This window comes from Euleptes europaea, chromosome 5 (assembly GCF_029931775.1).
Source record: "Euleptes europaea isolate rEulEur1 chromosome 5, rEulEur1.hap1, whole genome shotgun sequence".
NCBI lineage: Eukaryota > Metazoa > Chordata > Lepidosauria > Squamata > Sphaerodactylidae > Euleptes > Euleptes europaea.
In genome coordinates this window covers 67,174,098-67,183,660 of record NC_079316.1, presented here as the reverse complement: position 1 = coordinate 67,183,660, position 9,563 = coordinate 67,174,098, and the positions used below count along the sequence as shown (strand labels likewise).

The window sequence follows — 9,563 nt, the reverse complement described above, 5'->3', positions numbered from 1 at the left end:
AAAAATTTAGCCCAGGGTTCCACATATAGAGGGCATTCAAAAGACATTGCAAAACAAATATTGTAAACAAACAGCCAGACAGTTATTAAGAGATCACACCAGGAAGATGACTTGGAGGTAATTGTTATTTATCTACTACGGAGAAAGAGGTCATTGATGTTATTTTGCAACAGAATGAATTATGTATCCTATTGCAAGTAAAACACACATACACACTTCAAAGTACTCTTCACATGTAATCAGCATTATGAGGGAAGTCAATTGTAACCAAAATTCAATCAACAGGTTCAAAAGGAAAAAAAATCTCGGTCTTTGTATACAGCTGTGTAGCATATTTGAACACAGTATGTAATAACTGCAATATCTAGATATTCAAGTAGAAAAGAAGTATCTCTCGAAAGACATAAAATCACAGTGCCCAATTGAAACTGTAGTGCCTATTCCACAGTTCTTTCTGAATAGTAACCCCTGGAATCCTTCTCACTCTTGATGGGTTACCGATCATGTAATTATTTATGTGTAAGAAAGAACACCATCATGGAATAGAATAGCAGGGTAATGTAGTCTGCTTGACTTGTTTTTGAACATTTGTACATTTTGCAATTGTAGGTTGGACATTTCTATCTTTTCCTTTCCCTTTTTTCCCTTCTGTACCCCTTAGATTATAAATTTAAAAAAAAAACACCATCTATTGGAAGATATACTATAAATACTACAAAATTATCTGCATAATTTGATGGTGGTAGTTGGGTCCCATAGCATTAGTGCTGTTAGTGAGGTGATGCCCCCTACGCACACACAAATTTGAGCTCTGAAGCATAGGCTAGCTTTTCAATGTAAGCTCAGAGTTTTCACATGCGCAATTATGAGGTGCAGCAGATGGAGAGAACAAGTCTAAAGGATTGCACATGTCATAATGACCCTTATCTACTACTTGGAATATGTTTTTCCTTATTGGTCTTCACAAGGAAAAATTGCATTTGGGAAGCTAGCTCTCTGCCAGATGAAAGATCACAGTTTCCCACCCTTTTTCCTTCCTACTTTCATCAGGTTCTAGACAGTCCATCTACTACTGATCAAGCAGCTTAGGAGCAGGAGACACATGAACACATGAAGCTGCCTTATACTGAATCAGACCCTTGGTCCATCAAAGTCAGTATTGTCTACTCAGATGGATGGGCAGCAGCTCTCCAGGGCCTCAGGCAGAGAGAGGTCTTTCGCATCACCTACTTACCTAGTCCCTTTAACTGGAGATGCCGGGGATTGAACCTGGGACCTTCTGCATGACAAGCAGATGCTCTACCACTGAGCCACGGCCCTTCCCCAAACATCAAGACATGATTGTGTAAGACTGTTTTAGCTATTCAAGGTATCATTGAAAACAAGTCATATCTGAAGCGTTTTGCAAAAATACAAGGCAGCTTCATACATAGACACTCTACTGCATTAACACTCAAGGCAGGAACAAGATGTGTGTGAAGAATATCACTTCAGGATGCTTGAAATACACAATATTCTGAAGAATGAATCCAACCCCAGCTTTCTATCCTTTGCTCAATGCTTTCTGTGCTTCTGCCCTATCTGGGATTCTTTCTGACATTTTGGAGTAATATTAGTAGTACTAATACATGCAATGCCAGCATTGTGATTGAATGTAATAATGACAAGGTCCATTCCAGAGAGATTACAATAGTAAATGAGAGCCCGGCAAAAATGAAAGCTTTCCATTTAGTTAGGGCATTGAAATTAGTTGTAAATAAATTATGGAACAATTACTTTAATCAGTGTCTGTGCAATTTACATGCAATTTACATTTTAGGCGCCATCTGGAGTTTCTGAGGTTTTAATAGGGATTTTATTGTTTAAATTCAGAATTTATGGTTAATTCTACTATTGATTATGCATGATGTATTTTAAATGATATTACCCACACTGAGCCTGGCTTTGGCTGGGGAGGGCAGGCTACAAATTGAAATCAGTCAATCAATCAATCAATCAATCAATCAATCAATTAATAAGGCAAAAAGAGGGAGGAAGCGACATTTGTAAATATATTAATTCTGGTATATATTTAAAAATCAGATTCCAGCTACATTTACCAAGGGGTTCATTTGCCATACTGTTTCCCAAGGACAGGTTTAGAGTGCCAGAGAAGAGGGGATATACTCAGTTTCGTCTGAAATGGTATGGGATTACACAGGTATGATACAACTAATACTCAATAACAGCACACGTGTTTACATAGGTTGCGGTCATACCACTGTGTAGATACATTCATATATCCAAAGGATGCTGTTAAAAAGATTGTGGTTTAGGTCCAATACCCTAAATGAAATTTCCACTGAAAATTATCGCACAATCAGCAAAGATCTCAATGACAAACAATCAACGTGTAGAACAATCCTTATCAACGTAGAACAATCCTTATTAATAACAGCCCATGTCACTTTAATCAATAGTAAGTTCTAGACTGCATAGCAGAAGCCAGTCAGGAAATAACGTTTTTTAGTATCCAAGATTGTATAATATGTGACTGCACCAAAAAGTCAATCATAACAAGTGCCCTCTTGCTACTGCTGTACTCCAAATGTTTATGCAGCTGATAAGCACTCGGTTTTTTTTTAACTTCTGTAGGCTAGGAGATACAAATCCAAATATTTCACAAGCCTCTTTGTTTGATAAATATGTTGTGCAGACTGCCTCATAAAACACAGCTCTTCAATCAGTATCAGTTACCATTCAGTGTAAATTGAAAGATTAAAACTCACATCAGCCACTGTCAGAGTTCTCAAACACTGACAGAAAGGTTTGTTGTAAACCATACCTAACCCTTCCTGTTCAAAAAAACCCTTCCAAAAGAGCAAAACTTTAAATAATTACACCTTCAAAATGTAGCACTGCTACTTAGCAACTAGACAGCATTCCACATGGATTGATTTATCCATGTCACCATCATACAAATCAAGTTGTGATTGGGAAGGTCAGCTTTTCAAGCATTTGTCATCTAAACCCTATTTATTCCTTTAGAATCTGTCAGCCTACAGATCTTCTAGTCTACACTCCTGTTTAAAGTCCAGATTTGCGCACACACTTCATTTTATATAGCCCTGCTCTCAGCATGGTACAGACAGTAGGTCATGTGTGGTGCAGTGGTTAAGAGTGGTGGACTCTAATTTGGAGAACCGGGTTGGTTTCCCTACTCCTCCACATGAAGTCAGCTGGGTGACCTTGGACTAGTCACAATTCTCTCTGAACTCTCTCAGCCCCATCTACCTCACAAGGTATCTGTTGTGGGGAGAGGAACGGAAGGAGATTGTAAGCCAGTTTGATTCTCCTTCAAAGGTAGAGAAAGTTGGCACATAAAAACCAACTCTTCTTTTTCTTCACGACAGAAAGGAAGACATAAAAATAACTCCACTAAAATAATTAAAGGCAAATTATTTTCAGGCACTGTCCTGTCTTAATTTAATCCCCACCCACTTCAGGGAAAGATCAGAGGTAAGTCCCACTTCCTTTTCTGCCTTTTTCTACTGAAGGTCAAGGGATAGGAATTGGTCCTCAAATTCCATCTTTGCCTGCAAAGCAAGACAGGATGGAGAACAGACATGAGCATCTATCCTGGAGGGAAACTAGCAGGATCAGACCTCAACTTTGTTCATGCAGGAGGAATGAAAAAAGGCCCAATTTTCTTCCCTGCTTCTGCCAGCAGAAAAACAAACATTTCTTTTAAAATTAACAAAAAATAGTATATATTTCAACTCTGTACTAGGAAGGGGAATATCTAATTTGGCTTTCAATCTAGGCCACACATTGCATCCCCTTGGCTTTGAATCATTTGAATAGATAGCTCTAGGTCACATATTCTGTCTTCTTAAGTGCCCGCTTCTCCATTTGCCCCCTATTTGAACCATTATCATGCTACTCAAACACATAACTTAGAATAAGTAGTACCGAGATAATGTCTTTCAATGGGAGAAAACCCTCAGGGAAGACGTAACCTTCAGCATTTGGTCTTCCTAGATGCCTAGAATTCTCAGTTACTTGATTTTAAGTAGGCTATTAATTACTAGTTCATCAAGTGTAAATGATACCATCTCAAACAATTGCTTGTAGTTTTATTACTCCAAGGACTTTAACTGGTGCAGTACCAGACTCGCACTTTGAACTCAAATATATGTTTGAGCCACGTGGCTCTGTAATAAGATTTTGACCAAGTCAGTGTTTTATTAGTGCAAACCAAGGCATACAAAATGATGCTATTGGTGGAAGGGGAAAAATACACACCATGTGTACAGAAATGTGTCCAGCACTTATATATGATGTGCACACTGCCCAACAGCAATAATATTGATAATTTATTTGTGAGAGCAGAAGGTAAGGTAAAGGTCCCCTGTGCAAGCACCAGGTCATTCCTGACCCATGGGGTGACGTCACATCCCAACGTTTCCTAGGCAGATTTTTGTTTACAGGGTGGTTTGCCAATGCCTTCCCCAGTCATCTTCCCTTTACCCCCAGCAAGATGGATACTCATTTTACCGACCTGGGAAGGATGGAAGGCTGAGTCAACCTTGAGCCGGCTACCTGAAACCAACTTCTGTTGGGATTGAACTCAGGTCCTGAGCAGAGCTTGGACTGCAGTGCTGCAGCTTTACCACTCTGCGCCACAGGGAAAGTACTAAATCCAAGCATTTGCTTCTGTCCTCAAACAGCTTTTCAGCACTGTCACCCTGGACAGTGCCCATCCTTTGTTAGGCAACAGGGAGAAGGGAGAAGACAATGGCACAGCGACCAGGAAACAGCTGCATTGCCTACATCTCTGTACTGCAACACCACTACCACCATTAACAGAAAATACTGCAAATGACTGATATTCCATGCTGGGCATAATCAAATGAGGAGCAGAGAATAAAACTGCTGATATCATCCTGCCCTTGTACAAACCTAAGGTGAGACCACACTTGGAATACTGTGCACAGTTCTGGTCACACCACCTAAAAAAGGATATTGCAGAGCTTGAGAAGGGGCAGAAAAGAGCAACCAAAATGATTAGGGGACTAGAGTAACTGCCCTATGGGGAGCAGTTAGGACGCTTAGGGCTGTTTCGCTTGGAAAGAAGGCGGCTAAGGGGAGACATGATAGAGGTCTATAAAATTATGCATGGTATGGATAGAGTGGACAGGGAGAAGCTTTTCTCCCTCTCTCATAATACTAGAATGTAGGGTCATCTGCTGAAGCTGGAGGGTGAGAGATTCAAAACTGATAAAAGAAAGTATTTTTTTCACACAACGCATAGTTAAATTGTGGAACTCCCTGCACCAGGATGTGGTGATGGCTTCCAACTTGGAAGGCTTTAAGAGGGGAGTGGACATGTTCATGGAGGAGAGGGGTTTTCATGGCTACTAGTCAAAATGGGTGCTAGTCATGATGCATACCTATTCTCTCCAGGATCAGAGGAGCTTGCCGAATATATTGGGTGATGTGGAACACAGGCAGGATGGTACTGCTGCAGTTGTTTTGTTTGTGGGCTTCCTGGAGGCACATGGTTGGCCACTGTGTGAACAGACTTGATGGACCTTGGTATGACCCAGCAGGACTTTTTGTTATGTTCTTATGTGTAATTTTACAATTTTCTTAATTCTGATGTATCAGGGTAAAAAGTAGGAATGTGTCAAAAAGAGAGTTGGATCCAGTTCCCGTCATTAAAAAAAAAAAAAAAACAACCCTTGAATCTGACTTTTAATATCAGAATTAAAGCTGTTTAGGGAATCTGTCATTTCAAGTTAATTTCAATGGGAGCACATTTCTTTGTGTAATGGTCCCTTCCACATGACTGAGATAAAATTCTTAGGGATCACCCCCTGCCCAAGCGATCCTCCTTCCTAAATCTTAGGCAGATAGGAGAGGCGTCCTGTTCTATAGACTTAAAAGTTCTCACTTACAGAGCCGGCACAAGCATGTATGAACTGCAGAGAGAGTTGCATCTTATTGCTGCAACCCATGGTGGTAGGAATGGTTTTTTTTACCAAAATGGAGTGTGAGGATGAGAGGATCGACTCCCTTCCCCACACTTTACTGCACTCCATTTATTTTAGCATTTCCCTCTCAACTCAGCTGATTTTTCACGTGTGTGTGTGTGTGTGTGTGTGTGTGTGTGTGTGTATGTTTTGCAGTCAAGTCACAGCTGACTTATGGTGACCCCTGGTGGGGTTTTCAAGGCAAGAGATGTTCAGAGGTGGTTTGCCATTGCCTACCTCCACGTCATGCCCCTGGTATTCCTTGGAAGTCTCCCATCCAAATACTTGCCAGGGTCGAGGCTGAGTGTGTGTGACAGTCCCAAGGTCACCCAGCAGAGTGGGGATTCAAACCTGGGTATCCCAGATCTTAGTCTGGCACTTTAACCACTACACCACGCTGGTTCTTCCACATGTACTCCAGTTTTATTTCAAAATACACAAATACACACACATTTCACATGTGAATGGGTCCATCCCATAGCAGCACATATCTCCATAGCCAAGATATCTCAGATCTCCAATCAGTGATTCTTTCAGAGATGATCTGATCCTTCATCATCACTGATCTCTCTCATATATCCTAAAGGTGCACATATGAATGCATACTTACTGAGGGAGCCCAAGGCTCTGCCTCTCTTCCCCCACTAAGCAGAGCTGTCTGCCCCCAAGAGGTACAAATAGTCAATACATTGCCAGAGAACAAAACTGCTCATAAAACTTGCATGTATATAGAAAAAGGAAGCTCCACCAAATGCAGAGAGATTGTGAAAAGAATGGCAGATTGTGGAAACTATGCACAGAAAATTCAAAGAAAATGATCCCATATGGCAGGAAGATTGGCTAACTGTTCTGGCTATATGATGTCCCTGTCAGACAAAGACCTGCTGAGTTACTCTCTACCTTCCCTGTCCCTCCTGCAACCCAGGAAAATAAAAGAAACACAAGCAGTACAATATGCTCTCAAATGTTGGAAATAATTCAGTTTAGTATCGGATCATTTGCTATATTTACAAATGGCTGCAGTTCTTGTCAGATTTTAATTAGTAAATTTCCAGCAGCACATCCCTAGTGAAAGCCATTTGTAAAAAAAAAAAACACAGTAAGTCAGGATATAAATATTTAAAACAAATGGATAGCTTACTTCTCCACTTATCACTTGTAGTGTTTATTACCTGCTAAAGTTTGAGCAACAAATAAGGGTTTTCTTTCTTTTGTGGCTTACTTTGAAAATGTCGGCATCCAGAAGGGCATTGGGACCAATAGATATATTAAAAAGGAGGCAATAATTTGCAAATGTCTTCCAATTAAAATCCATCATGTCATCCAGGAGCAGTTGGGAGTCTACAAAGTGTATTACTATCTTGTAAAAGAATTATATTTTTCTTCATTTTCTCCCTACTTCATTATTCATATAGGAATTATTTTTTTCTGTGTGCAAGTGTACCCTTTATCTAAGCTGGAGAAGGGTTCTTCAAAACATCCAAGTCCTTTGGATGCACAGTACAAATCCTAGCAGCATTTCCCTCAGAAGTCACATATGTTCTAGCCATGTTCAGTTGTTGAAGCCATTGACAGTCAACCAGTAGAACAGGGAATGGGCTCACTGCTTTCATGCCTCACCTTCACACACTCATCTAAAGGTCAGAACAGAGTTATACAAGTTGTACATATGTAGAGTCTGTGTGCATAATTGGGCACCCTAACTTTTGCAAGTCCACTGTGGCATGCAGACAGCCTATGTACACAGGCTTACTATAGTTGTTTATAAATAACATAAGTGCTCCAGTTCTGAGAAGAATAATTTCCAACATGGTTCAGCTGTTGTGATCAATCGCGGAGGCAGACAGTGAGGACAGCAGGTGAAAGCTTACTCTCCCTCCATGTATCGATTATCTATAGGCTTCCCAACACCCAACCATGGTTAAGGTCACAGCTTGTGGTCACAAGGAATGACAAGGGCTCACATCAACAATGAATCTCCCCAGAACACCTTTGCAGGCCAAGAATAATGTCCTTTATCCTGCCTAGCTGGGACTCTGTAAATGAAAATAGGGAGGTTCTATCATTCCACCTGAGATGGTGGTCTGCCCAGATGATATAGTGTCAGTTCTTGCCATATTAGCACTAACAATCTAAAATGCTGCCTTGCCGTCGCCAGTCTTAGAAAGCAGGTACAAAAAGATCCACTTCTTGGAAAGAAAGTATTTATGTATACTTGGGGAAATAGAGACTCGAGAACATGTGTTTTTTCATTGTCCTTTTTACAATGCAATGTGAATGAAGATTATTTACCCTTTATTAAAGAAAATCCCAGGTCGTTCTGAAAAAACTTGACTTGAAAAACTCCTTTCTGACGAAAATCCACAAGTCACGTTGCTAAATTCTGTGCTTTTGTATATAAAGTTCGCCGCAGGTATAATGATAAAAATGCTAAATGAATGTAAATCTTAAATTTCGTATTCATATTTTTACTGTATTTTATTTTGATTCTTATTTAAGCTTGTACAGATTTATTTACTGACGATTGTTATTGGAACTATACAAGTGGCTGAACGGTTTTACTATTATCATGAATTAGTTATTTACTGTTGTCCTACCAAAAATTGATTTTGTCTTCACTTGAATGTTTTATATATGTGAATATGTATTTTCTGGTCAATAACCGTAATAACAAATAAAATGGTAACTCACACTGTACAGCTTTAAGATCGCCACCTTGAGGGTCCTTTGAAACCACACTAAGAAAATATGCCTGGCAGCTAATTCCTTAAGGATATCACAATGCCACTGAGCAATATTCTCTGATGCCAACAACAGGAACTGATTCTTCTCTGAATTTCCTAGCAATAGTGTTCTCATCTTTTCTGCTTACTTCTGGCCTGTTCGCATTAATTTGACCAACAGGCCCTTCCTTTCTCACAGCCAGGAGGAGCACTTCATAGTATGGCAGCAAAAAGTATGGATATGCTCCCATCTAATTCCAAGGGTGCTTTTGATGTTCTGAACCAGCGCTTGGAGTCAGTACTGGGCTGGATGAGGGTGAACAAGCTGAAATTTAATACTGAGAAGATAAATTTTCTGGATTAGTAGAAAGGCAGACTTGGGACTTGAGATTTCAACAGTCTTGGATGGGGTTTTACCATCCTTGATGAACCAGGTTCATAGCATGGGAGTGCTACTCAACACAGCAGTCACCTTAGAAAACCAGGTAACTGGGTTTCAGTGCTCAGGTTTGCAGTGCTTTTGCCCAGCTTTGGTTTGTCTGTCAACTGCATCCGTTTCTGGGTCAGCCAGACCAAGCCACAGTGACCCATGCCTTAGTTACATCTAGACTGGAGTATTCTAATGTGCTGTACTTGGGGCTACCCTTGAAGAGTGTCCTGGGAGGCTGCAACTAATGCAGAACACTGCAACTAGACTAGCTATCAGGATCACGTGACCTCAATATTGCAGCAATTACACTGGCTTCTGATCTGCCCCTGAGCCCCATTCGAAGTGTTGGTTTTGACCTTTCAAGTCCTACACGGCTTGCGACCAGGGTTTCTGAAG

General features: G+C 40.4%; 1 non-coding gene across 1 annotated transcript; it reads right to left on the bottom strand.

Moving 5' to 3' along the window:
- Positions 1-1,248: 1,248 nt before the first annotated feature.
- TRNAD-GUC (transfer RNA aspartic acid (anticodon GUC)) lies at positions 1,249-1,317 on the bottom strand. The gene has a single exon. It is a non-coding gene; the product is annotated as a tRNA-Asp (tRNA).
- Positions 1,318-9,563: the final 8,246 nt, after the last annotated feature.